We start from the raw sequence: 12642 nt of genomic DNA, 5'->3' as shown, positions 1-12642 counted from the left end.
CGCCCTTTTTACGGTTCCAACACATTCTGGGTGATGAGCCCAGCTGTCAGTCAGTGAAGCTTCATGATGGCTCCTGTGATGCTGGTGAAGCTGATCCTCCGGGAGCAACTGGCGTTCGTTGGCAGTCGTGATTGTTTACCTCTGGATGAGCCGTGAAGCAGCGTGACGCTCTGATCTTTTGCGCATGTGGGTCAGTTTAGGAGCTGATCTGTTCAGACTGATGTCACATTCAGACCACATTTCAAAGATAATGTGAACAGCCAAACAAAAAAATCGAATTTGGTGAGCAAATCAGATTTGGGCCACTTTTACCTGCTGTGTGAACGTAGCCTTAGCTTCGATGTCGCAGACTGGACGTGGTGGAGTCACGTGACTACACGCGCTGTAGTAAGTTTTTAAGGGGACGGTACATGAACACAGAGTCGGGAAAAGGATTAACAGAATTTAAAAAAAATCTAAATAACCGACATGGGCAAGATTATGTCGGTTAGAGATTCTGAATATCGGTTTCGATTGCTTTTCGATTAATCGCCCAGCCCTAGTAGCTACATTAGCCTTATAGCTTGTAAGCAAACTTCAGACACCAAACACGTCTGACTGACTACATTTGTGGTAAGGGGGAGATTTTTGGCCAAGCCATCGCTTAAAGTTGAAAACTGTTGCCTTTCAGAGCTTCTTTTCTGCATGAAGAGGCTGAAGAGGCCTAAAATGCTTCAGCAGCATCTAATCAAGGCTTCCATGCAACTACTTTCATTTATCAAGCTCATTCAGGCCTCTCAGTTCTGTCTTTTCACATCAAAGAGCTATGTCAGATCATAGAACTATGTCAGAAATCACAGAAAACTGCTCCTCACTTCCTTCCTGCACACAGTTATTGTGTCTGTGCGTCTCTATTAGCATTTCTAATAGGCACAGTCTGTCTCTCTCTGTCTCTCGGTTCTTTTGGTTCTTACTCAGCTGTGGTTAAAGCAAACAGAATCCAGTGGGCGGACTCTCAAGTGGAATTGTCTTCTCTTTTAAAACGAATCAGGCCCATTCTGAAAACACATACACTGTAAAATTTGATTTGTTTACATAAATGGTCCACAGGCACTGATTGCCAGGAGTCAGTGGAGTTGCATAACAGAGCTAAGAAAAACAGCAGATCAGCCAGAGTAAAGAGGCAACTGGTTTCCTCTGAATGAGTGCAATCTCAAATCATCAGGTTTTACAGCAGCAGTGTGGGTGGTCCAGCACAGCCACTCACCCCTAAAACAACACTTAACCAGTCCCCAGAATCCTCTAAGGGCCGTTGTGCAGAATAAGAGAGAAACAATATCAAAGAAAAGACAAAAACATCTACAACACATGACCTCAGAACCTCATAGCATCGTAACATTTGCTCCTTACACAATGAAAGACTAATCATAAAGGCTAATATGCTGTTCTGAAGGCACGCTCCATGTTTTAGTACCAGCTTTGTTTTTGTCATGGTTCTTAAAACTAGCCTAACTAGCCTGTAAGTTGCAAGGACTCCACCAATATGATATCTAAAGGGAAATTCCACCGATTTTAAAAATTTCGGCGTAATTAAACCATAAAAAATGTAAACATTTAGAGTGATTTGTTGTGAAATGTGCCATTATAAAGAAACATAACCAGTCAGAATTGTTCACAGTGCTGGTCATAGGGAGTGTTGATTGCCTTTAAAAGCTATGTCACAGCAAGTTATTATATGAAATGATTATGGTTGGATGCTGCTTGATGCCTGGGGCTTTGTTTTATGACAGCTTAGAGTTTGAGGTTTGATATATATATATATATATATATATATATATATATATATATATATATATATTTAATTCATGACAGAGAAAAATTGTTGTTTTTTTTTCCAAATGTAATGTAGTATAATATAATATAATATAATATTAGTAAAATATACAATTATTTTACCATTATCAGCATTAAATGTAAAAACATGAAAACATGTTGCTTCACTTAAAGGTGGCCGATATGCTGATATTTTATTGTTTTTGTGAGGAATTGTTACAATATGCTTTTGTGGATATTGTTCGTACTTAAAGAACACTGACTAACATAATTAGGTCTGTTTAAGTGAATTTAGTGCAGTACAGTTTGTAAAACACTGAATAAAAATCATTGCAGTTGTAGGATTACTATTATTATTATTATTATTATTATTATTATTATTATTATTATTATTAGGTTCTATTTTATCTGTTCCAACTTACTGAATCATCAAATGTTGTGATGCATATCATGTATTGTGAAAATGTCTTGAAGTATCATGATATAATATTTTGCCATATCGCCCACCCCTTGGTCCACTGGACATTCTGCATAGTGAATATAATGGCTATATTTGCACTGTATACATTGTGACTCCTGGCTCCTAAGTTTGCTAGAGGTTGCTTTGTTTACATCTCAGTCATTGAATTATGCTGGAAATTCGACACATTGGAAGAATTCCTCTTTAATGCTGGGTATGCGTTTGTGGTTAACTGCAGCTTATCCACTAAAGGTCAAGAATTAGTGCTTTCATTTTGCTGCACTATTGAAATGTAAATATGCAATTACATACATTTTTTACATTCCGCATGAACAGATTCAAGTCTGCACTTGTACATTTTCCCATTTGTTTCTGTGTCAAGAAACCACACAGCAAAGCAAAATCAATTTACACAAGAAATGCATGTTCTAAGGGTAAACCTGAGCCTGAAGTCCTCCTGTAGAGGAGCATGAACAGTCTGTGTGTGAGTGTAGCGTCTGAGACAGTAATCTGGCTGGCGCTCTCTATGGTGCTGAAAACCCCACAGCTACTGTACAGAATGAGCTTCTTTTGGCCTCCACCCCCCCAGTCGGTACTATAAGAGAAGCAGAAATATCCGAGGCGTATAGAGTGGGACTGTTCGTGTAGGTGTTTGGATGAATGAGAGGGCTGTAAATAATCCGCTGCTGCCAGCTCTTCGTTCTCTAAAGGAAACCAATCAAGCGACAGCATTTCATTTATGCATGGATCATAAGAACAACCACACCAGCTGCACTCTTCTGTTGTGAGTGTAACAAGCTATGTATGCTTACATGTCGTCACACAGAGTTTGCTGCTGTGTCTGGGCATTAGAGTTGTGGTCGTGTCGTGTACAGCCGCCTTTATTTACATTACTTCAATGATGTCTGTACATAATGGTAATCATCAGACTCGCTCCAGTGGTTGGATCACACGGCAGGTACCGGGAGTTTTACTGAACTGGGAAAATCTGCCTTTAGTTCCAGCACCAGCGAACTGGACCCTCACTACAGCTCAGCTCGCTGGGTCACTCGGTCATTTTAGACTCTCTAACCACCTCCACTCTGTCCGACACTGTTTTACCAGATTATTTAATTATATTTATATTTTATTATTTTTTATTTATATATTTATATTTTATTATATTTATTATTTTATTCTATTATAGTCTTTATTTTTTTATTTATTTACTTGTTTGTTTATTATTATTCATATTCTTATTTTAAGCAGGATTATTTTATTATTATTTTTGTCATTTTAATTTATTTTTAGTTTCCTTTTTGATCTTATCCTCCTTTTGTTTTATCTATCTTCGTTTGATTTAATTAACTTTTACATTTTAGCTACGTTTTAATTACTATTTAATATTTTCTACTGTATTTTTATTTTTTTTATTATTAATGTTTCATTTTTTTTACCTGATTTGAGTCATTTTATATTCAATTTACTTTTATTATTTGATATGTTCTCACACATTATCAATCCTTTTCCTGCATCAACTCGGCAACTTTGTAAATGAGGGTCACCCTCAATGTTCTCTAAGGTTAAATAAAGGTTGATTGATTGATTGATTAACATTTTTGTTGTTGCTAGCCTTTAGCTTGCTTACTAGCCAGTTAGCAGAGTAATAGCAGTCATGTGTGTCAGATGTTATCTACCTAAAATCTAAGCTTAAGATACAAAATCAAAAGTAATAGTTTTGAAACATTTTAAGGTCTTTTATTGCTAAGGCTTATAAACGCTTTGCCATTTTGTAGGGTTTGAAATACTTCACAATGATTTCTGAGTAAGTTGACACTTGTTGACTCGATCCCTCCTCTACGCCGAGAGCTCATCTAACAAACTTCACTGCTAATATAGTAATAGAACAGCCCTTAAGATGGCATTGTGGGGGAGGTGGTGGGGCCAAGTCAAGGCCAAGTCAGCAAGGCCTTGTTAATAGTGATATGCTTGAGGTGGAAAACTCACTGACTGTGTCGAAAATGTGCTGTAATGCATGGAAAGAAGCTGCTTGGACCCAAATCCACATGTATATTTGACTGTTAGCCTCTTCAACTCCTTGAGACCACCGGTGGTTCCAAAACACACATCGTCATATTTTTCATAACTTGCATATTTCATAAGCTACATTCTAAAGGTGGGCGTCGTATGAGAGCTGTAACTGTCTTCTTTCCAGTCAAATAGATGGTGATGCAATTTTAAACCCTTATAATAAAAGAAGCTGAACTCAATTTTTTTTTCTACTGAAAGTCGACCCATTTTTCCACAAATCTGGGCTATAAACTATAAACAGATGGCGTCTCTTCAGTGATCTGCTCTGTAAAAATTATTTTTATAAAATAATACAAAGAGCGTCTAAGATTTTTGGCTTTCAGCAGTAAATTGTAAGCATGTAGCAATATGTGTATGATCATAAAACACGTTCTGTTAATTTGAGGGGAGCTTTTACAAAAAATAAATAAATAAATAAAATAAAAATGTACATTTATTTCATGGAGTTACTGAATAATTTGCCTTACAATTTGGTCATGTGAATTCAGATGGACAAACCAAAATATACCCTGGAGAATAAGAGGTTAAAATTGCACTGTAATGCTTGGAAAGAAGCTGTTTGGGCCCAAATGCACATGTATATTTGCCTGTTAGACCTTTAGTCCTGCCTGTATTACACATCTAAATCATAACACATCTCCAACCTGCCTACAACAACATGGTTTTGCAGCATTTTAAACAGTCAATTCTAGGTTACGGAACAATTCTAAACAAAGATGGCTACGATTTCTTATTAGGTTGACTAAGATTTTTTGCCAGCGTTCTGTACAGCTTCTCTAATATCACAACAGTTGCTATGCAAGAATGCATTTGTGGGCAGAGCACGAGTATAGAGCCACTGTACTTCATGTTAGATACCTGGCTAGTTCAGCACTGTATTCCATCACTGCTTCAACCTGTGTCCACTCTCAGAAATAAAGGTACTAAACTGTCTCTGGGGCAGTGCCCCTCTCGTCACTGGGGTGGGACCCTCAAGGGTCCATCTCAGTACCTTTAGTCAGGGAACATGACTGAACCATAATCCACTGAAATGATATGTTCTAAGCTGTACTGACTCCACACACCCCGTCTCGTCTCCAGGCTTTTATTTTACTGTTCTGTTTAAAACATTCAGTTATGAAAAGGTACAAATACAAACTTTTCACCTGGAAAAACTTATTTAAGGTTCACAATCAGACCTTAAAACCACTGTTGGAGCTTTGAGGGAACATTTACACTGTTTGTACCTTGATGAATGAGAAATGTACCTGAACAGAACCTTTATTTCTAACAGTGTAGCTCGTGATCACATCTATTCGAACTGGATTAGTTTTACCAGAGGAGGTCTGCTAATGTAATTTGTGTGCGATTTGAATGGCCAATTTGTATGGGATAAGGGATCTGTGTAATTCCCCTAAATTACCCTAAATAGCCCAGATCGAAACATCATCACACAGACGTTTACATCAGCATTAGGCGACAAGTTCCAAATAATAACACGCTGCGTGGCTAAATGGCAAATTCGGCACAAAAAAACTCTGGACGAGTGAGGAGGCTCAGTGTTTGGGAGAGACTATACACTTAATTTAGTAGCATTATCTTGAACTTGATTAAGGAATTACGGATTAAGGAATTGGGTCAAATCAAGCTCCATTTTAGCTGTTAGCCTTGTCTTTAGGTTGCAAAAAAACCCCCAAAAAACGTAAATGCCGTTTTATATTACCCAGTTTTGTATTTATTACATTACTGTGATGTCGATTTGAACAGGACTACCGTTATGAGGAGCTCAGAGAATTACAGAACGTAATTCACTCCAGAATTACCATTTACCAGACTAAAAACTACAGATATGGCAGATTCGTACTGGATTAAAATCACAGATCTCGTCAATAATCACTCAGATTACAGCACCACCTCAGGTAAAACTAATCCAGCTAGAATAGGGCTTAATACTCTTAAATGTGATTGAGCTTGAAAGTGGGTGTCGTAATGATGAGCATATCGAAACAGTGTTCGCTGCTTATACTGTACGTGCTTATAAAACGTCTATTAGACCAGTGATACATGGACTGCTTATGAGTCACTTAAAAGTCATTTCCATCCTACTGTGTCTCCTCACTGCTCCTTTTCTCTGCCTCCCCTCCCCCTCTTCATCCCTTCCTCCCACTCTCTCTCTCTCTCTCCTCAGCTCTATCCTATACTCTTTAAGCTGCATCTCAGTCATGCTCTCACTTATCCACTGAATCACTGCGGAGCCGCGCTCACAACCCGTACTGCCTCAGCCAAGCACTGCCTCAGCCAAGCCCTGTTATGATTCATCTTATGAATGGGCGATGCGATTTCGGAACCATTCCCGACGGTTCGGGTAACGCTCCGAGAAGAGAGGATCTTCCCGTCCCTTGGCTGTGATCAATATTAACCACACTGCGTCTGGAGACAGAGTGCTACAGCAGTGCAGCTGCTGAGGCCCGTCAGTGATCTGGAGATAAAAGGCCCAGTCTTGCCTGGGAGATTTCATGAAATGGGCATACATGATTTTTAGCATGCCTTTCTTCCTCTCCCTGCCTGTTAGCCTTAGGAACCAAGTGTAGGGCCTGATTTATTCTTTATGCTGCTTTAAGATTGAGTTGTTCGCTTATTCTTTCACTCACTTTGCTTCGAATTTTTGATAAACTCTCACAAGTTGAGAGAGAGCACTTTGGTTTCGCTGCTGTTGGAAGAAAACCTCATTTTTTGGGTTTTGACATAATTTGAAAATTCCTCTTGCTCTTTACATTGTGTCAAAATTTCATGATGAATGGACCAAAAGAAACAGCCCAAAATTACTTGGAAAAATGTCTGGTTCCATTGACATTAAAAGTAAAGTACGTTTTTTCCTTCTCCTGTAAAGTTACCATTTTAGAGATGCTAAGTTTTGTTCCAACAACAGCAAATGATTAAATTATAGTGAGTGAACTATCTTTATATTCAGTTTACATTCTGTATCGACAGCTTTAAGCCCACACTTCTGCCAAGAAATGCCAAAAACGAGGCATAAACATAAAGGGTGGCTGCAAAACTGGTATGAAACTGGGGCAGTCCCCCTCTTGTCACTGGGGTGGGACCCTCAAGGGTCCATCTCAGTACCTTTAGTCAGGGAACATAACTGTACCATAATCTATTGAGATTATATCTTATACTATAAGTTGTATTGACTCCACGTACTTTTCACCTGGAAAAACTTATTTAAGGTTCACAGTTAGATCTTAAAACCACTGTTGTACCTTTGAGGGAACATTTACACTGTTTGTACCTTGATGGATGAAAAATGTGCCGGCACAGAACCTTCATTTCTAACAGTGCACAACAATAACTTTCAGCCAAATTCAAATCATAATAAAATATCTCCTCTTTGAATTACAAGCACAAATACCACATTTGATTGATCGAACGTTTACAATCTGCACTGCGAGAATTTCTCTGCTTGTTTGAATGAGCTATTAGTGGGAAATGACTGACCCCAAAGCAGATCCAAAAAGCAGCCTTTTCAGCTGTTTATTCTACTTTTTCCATTAATAACATTACTCAGTGACGTTCCTGCATTTATTTAATATGTAAAGAACATGATCTAACAAAGCTGTAGAACTAGCAGAAAGCTCAAAAAGAAGAAGAATCCATGCACCCGTCATATTTATTGACTATGGGATGGATCTATATTACAGTCCACAGTTTAAATCAGTGGGTTCAAGTGACTTATTAGATCCAAAATCTGGAGCTAACATGTTAGCTTCCATATAAAATAGGGCTAGACGACTGAAAAAATCACAATGTAATATTTTAGGTTAACATTTTGTTAGTGACACATCATTAACTCTTCAAATCAGATGTAAGAAATGGCTATTTCTGCCATTTATTCTACTTTTTCCATTTATAACATGATTTTTCAGTGCTGGTGTTGCATTTATTGTGTAAAGAACATATTCCACCAAAGCTGAAGGTCCACAGATTTTTATATGTTTTGTGTTGCAATCTACCCTTTAGAACAAGAAAATACATGAACAGGAATATACTTCACTCTTCAGTCACATTCTATCGTTACTGTGATAAAAACAAATGAATTACCGATCTCAAGTGCACTTTAAAAAACAAGAATGTGCCTTTTTATGCAGTGAAAGACAACATGGAACCACACAGAAAGCTGCTGTGCCACATGCTGATACAGTTTAATATGGTCAATGTGCAAATGCACTGTAACTCCTCTGGCAACAAAGCCAAAGTCTCTGAACGTATCGCCAGACAGACAATCAGGTTGATAGGTTTAGGCCCAATCCCATTTCACTCCTCACTCCTAGCACTTAGCCCTTAGCCCTCTGTTTTCCAGTCACTCCTAAAGGTAGGGTGTCCTGATTCTTGTTAAGATAGAGGGGTAGGGTGAAGTGTTAGAGCTACATGACCCTCCAAACGGAGGTTTTTCAGACTCCAAAAGGAGAGTAATGAGAAAAAAAAGAAAAACTGGCAAAATGGCTGAAAAAGAGACCAAAGAAACCCACAAATGTGAGAATTTTTTCAGTTAAAAAATTACAATAACCATCGTATTATCTTAGTTTAATGTCGTTTCAATGTACTTTAGTGCTTTTCTTCATAACAAACATAGAAAATCACTAATAGCATGCTAATCTTGGTAGCTTGCTAGCTAAATTTCCCATTCCACCTTAAAAGGTCCACCAGTACTGATGCTTGAAGCGCCAAAATGTAACTGCAGCACCATTTAAGGTGGAACCGGAAAATTCGAACAAGAAGTTGGTGAATATCTGACTTCAGCTTCATATCACTGAAGAATTAGGGGGGGTGATAATAAATAATTGCCCCCCTCTTTGAAGGCATATGGTGCCCTAAATGTAACTAAAGCCCAGCAGTGAGGAGCTGAACTTTACCCTCCTCTGCTGTCACTGCAGACTGGCAGGGTCGCCTACAGAGCAGCGCTGGTAGCTGTTAATGAAGTAATTCTCTTTTTATTTGAGGGTCCCATTTCAGAGGGAAGATTTCAACCACTACCCTGTAACTCAGTTCCAAGGGGCAATGAGACACTCGAAAACAAGGGGTAGGGGTAAAAATAAGAAATGGGACAGGGCCTTTATATCAGATTACAACAAGCTTTTGTTATTACCTGCAAGGACTGTGACTTCTAAGGGCTAATGCTGCTTTAGGACTGTACTGTTTGTTTATTCTCTGACTGTTTCTGTTTGAAATCTTTGATTAAGTATGAGCAGCCACTGCAGTGTGTTAGAACACCGTCTTTAGGAGGCACTTTATATCCACTTATCCCTCAGTCCCTGGTCTCTCTCACACACACACACACACACACACACACACACACACACACACATATATATATATATATATATATATATATATATCAGGTCTGGTCAAACCAAGGCAACAGTGCATACAATAAAACCAGGGCAGCACAATGAATCAATTAAATTATGTGTCGTTAATTGAATCTTAAGCAAAATTGCAGTTTAAGCCTCTGTAATTAGTTAATTGTAAAGGTGGCACTTAATAGATTGCATTTATTAGTTTGTCCGCTGCTGCGCACTCCTAGTTATAAACAAGACTGTTTATCAAACGAGGCTCCCAATGAATCACATTTTTGTTGCGGGTGCTGTGAGCCCACTGAATAATCTCAGATGGCACCGTCGAGCGCACTGTGAGTGTTTGACAAATCGCAGGTGGTCACATAGGCTGACGAATCGTAGGCTCCTCCAGGGAGTGCGATGTGACTAGGTATCAAACCGCACAGTACAAATAACTGTTAATTGATGGTTTTCTTGCAGAGGCTGCAGAGAAGCATTACTCATTTTAGTGGATGGTGCAAGAGAGCTCTCAGGCTGCCAAAGAAAGTACCTCCAAGCCAAGCAATGACCCGCTCAGACCGAAAAGGGCTCCCATAGAATTTCATCCACTTACAGTGATCAAGTAAAACTGCCTCTGCTGCACTTTACAAGGTCATGTGGGCGCCTGCTACTGTCAGCCGATCCGGAATCCAAAGCGCCCAGAAAGAAACCTAGTGAACCAGCACAAAGCTCAAGAATAGGGAACATCCATTCACCCATCATATATATTAACTATGGGATGCAATTAGTGGATTCAATCCATCATATTAGGTCCAAGTTCTGGAGCTAACGTAGCTTCCATATAAAGTAGAGCTGAAAAATATTGGAGAAAAAAAAATCATATTACTTTTGTTTTAGGTTTTTACAGAGGCCTGCTGGTGACATCGCGTATAAATAGAAATAATGTGTGGCCATGCCATATTAACATGTGTTAATAATGCGTGGCCATGACTTAATACGATAATTAAGTCATCGCCACGATTTAGTAAGGCATAGGATCGAGATCATGCCTTAGTAAGCTGTGGTCAAGGCTTAGCTATCTCATTCCCACACCTTACTAAGTCGTGGCCATGCATTTGGATCTCGTTCCCACGCCTTACAAAGTCATGGCCATGTGTTATTTTTATTTATATGGGATGTCACAAGAAGGACTCCATAGGTCAGACGTCACTAATAGGCGGACCGTGGACTGAGTCCAGACCCAGACGCTGTCTTATGCGTACCTGGACCTACCCGTAACTTTTCTAGCCTTTGTGGTACTGGTTTAGTGGCCCGGGAAACTCACAGACCAATTGCATGCGGTGTAAATATCACACATGACGCTACTCAGCCAATCAGATCTGTGCATTACGATGAGCACTGAGACTCAAGTGAGTGACGCACACACAGGGGAAGGATGAGGCGAGAAACAGCAGTCGGAGAAGAAAGTGAGTCAGAGGGAAGTTATTTCACATTTCATGATATAAAAAGAGAAAACTGACAATAAATGTTGTTGAAATATGACTGAACTGTACTTTATTTGATTTGACATTCAGTTGTTGACTGGATAATATGTTGATATACCTACTAGGCTACTTCTGTAAACAGTATATGGCGCTGAATCATAATGCAGGTTAGACATTATGATGTTCTGGACCTTCGCTTGAGGACATTTTCACTAACTGGACCTTATTGAATTTTAATTAAATACCCCTGCCATAGGTTTTTGCTATAAATATTGTGCCATTTGAAACCCCAAAAAAGAGTTAAAGATTTGATCACATAAACTACTCCCAAATGGAGCAACAGTCATAGGCAAACTTGTACGCACCTCTGGACAAATTACACAAGTTATTCTGCACTAACTTCTACAGAGAACACACTTCTGCACATTTAATGCACAATAACTGTTTATTTGTTGAATTTAATATATTAGGAAAAAACTAAATGTAGTCTGTGCAAAATTTTTATTTATTTATTTTTATATTTTATGATATGAAATGAATATGAATATGCTTTTTTTGTATGTTAAACTCTAGGATATCTAAGATGTTAAGGCTAAAATCAAGTGTGGTGTCTGTTCTTATCAGTTTAATATCTGACACGTCCTCCATACGAGGACTAGATATTAAATTGATTTTTAGAACAGGGAGATTTAGGTTAGGGATCCAGCCTTGTGACTGGAAGGTCGCCGGTTCGATCCTCTGAGCCGACAGTACCTGACTGAAGTGCCCTTGAACAAGACACCTAACCCCCAGCTGCTCCCCAGGCGCTGTGGATAGGGCTGCCCACTGCTCCCACTGCCCCCTAGTGTGTGTATGTGGTGTTTCACTGCACGAATGTGTAAAATGTGGATGTGAAATTTTCCCGTTGTGGGACTAATAAGGGTCACTTAACTTAATTTTTACTTACAAAATCAACAAAACTGAACTGAAATTGACAAAATAGAACCAGGGGTGTTCAAACCTTTGCATACGACTTTAATTATCACTCTAGCAATGAAATGGGTGCGTTTAGAGGGATAATTAAAGCAATAATTCAGTATTCTGGTGCTGCATATTGCAGTTGAATTGCTACATATTGCATCCGAAAGTATCCGACCCCTTCGAACCTGTAAATTCAGCTACTTTATTGAGGTGCACCCATTGCTGACACAGGCATTCAACTGCACTTGTATAATCTCCATAGAAAAGCATTACCAGTAGAAAAGCTCTGGAGTGTCCCATTCTATTGCACGAGACTGAGGTCACCATGCCCCATGTCAAGCATCAGCTAGAGGGGTATAAATCTCCCCAGCACTGGGCTGTGGAGCAGTGGAACCGTGTTCTCTGGAGTGATGGAGCTCCATCCAATACCTTTTCAGAACTAATCGTCCAATATCAGTACCTAACCTCGCTAATGCCTCTTGTGGCTGAATGCAATCAAATCCTCATAGGCTTGATTTCAGACTCAGTGTTGGATGAGCTG

General features: G+C 39.1%; 1 protein-coding gene and 1 pseudogene across 1 annotated transcript in view; one reads left to right on the top strand and one right to left on the bottom strand.

Moving 5' to 3' along the window:
- phactr3a (phosphatase and actin regulator 3a) overlaps positions 1-12642 on the bottom strand; it is an 83957-nt gene that overhangs the window by 52749 nt on the left and 18566 nt on the right. The gene's annotated exons all lie outside the window — the stretch shown is intronic.
- On the top strand, positions 11716-11894 carry LOC118823137 (annotated as a pseudogene).

This window comes from Colossoma macropomum, unplaced genomic scaffold, assembly GCF_904425465.1.
Source record: "Colossoma macropomum unplaced genomic scaffold, Colossoma_macropomum, whole genome shotgun sequence".
NCBI lineage: Eukaryota > Metazoa > Chordata > Actinopteri > Characiformes > Serrasalmidae > Colossoma > Colossoma macropomum.
This window is presented reverse-complemented; position numbering and strand designations above follow the sequence as displayed.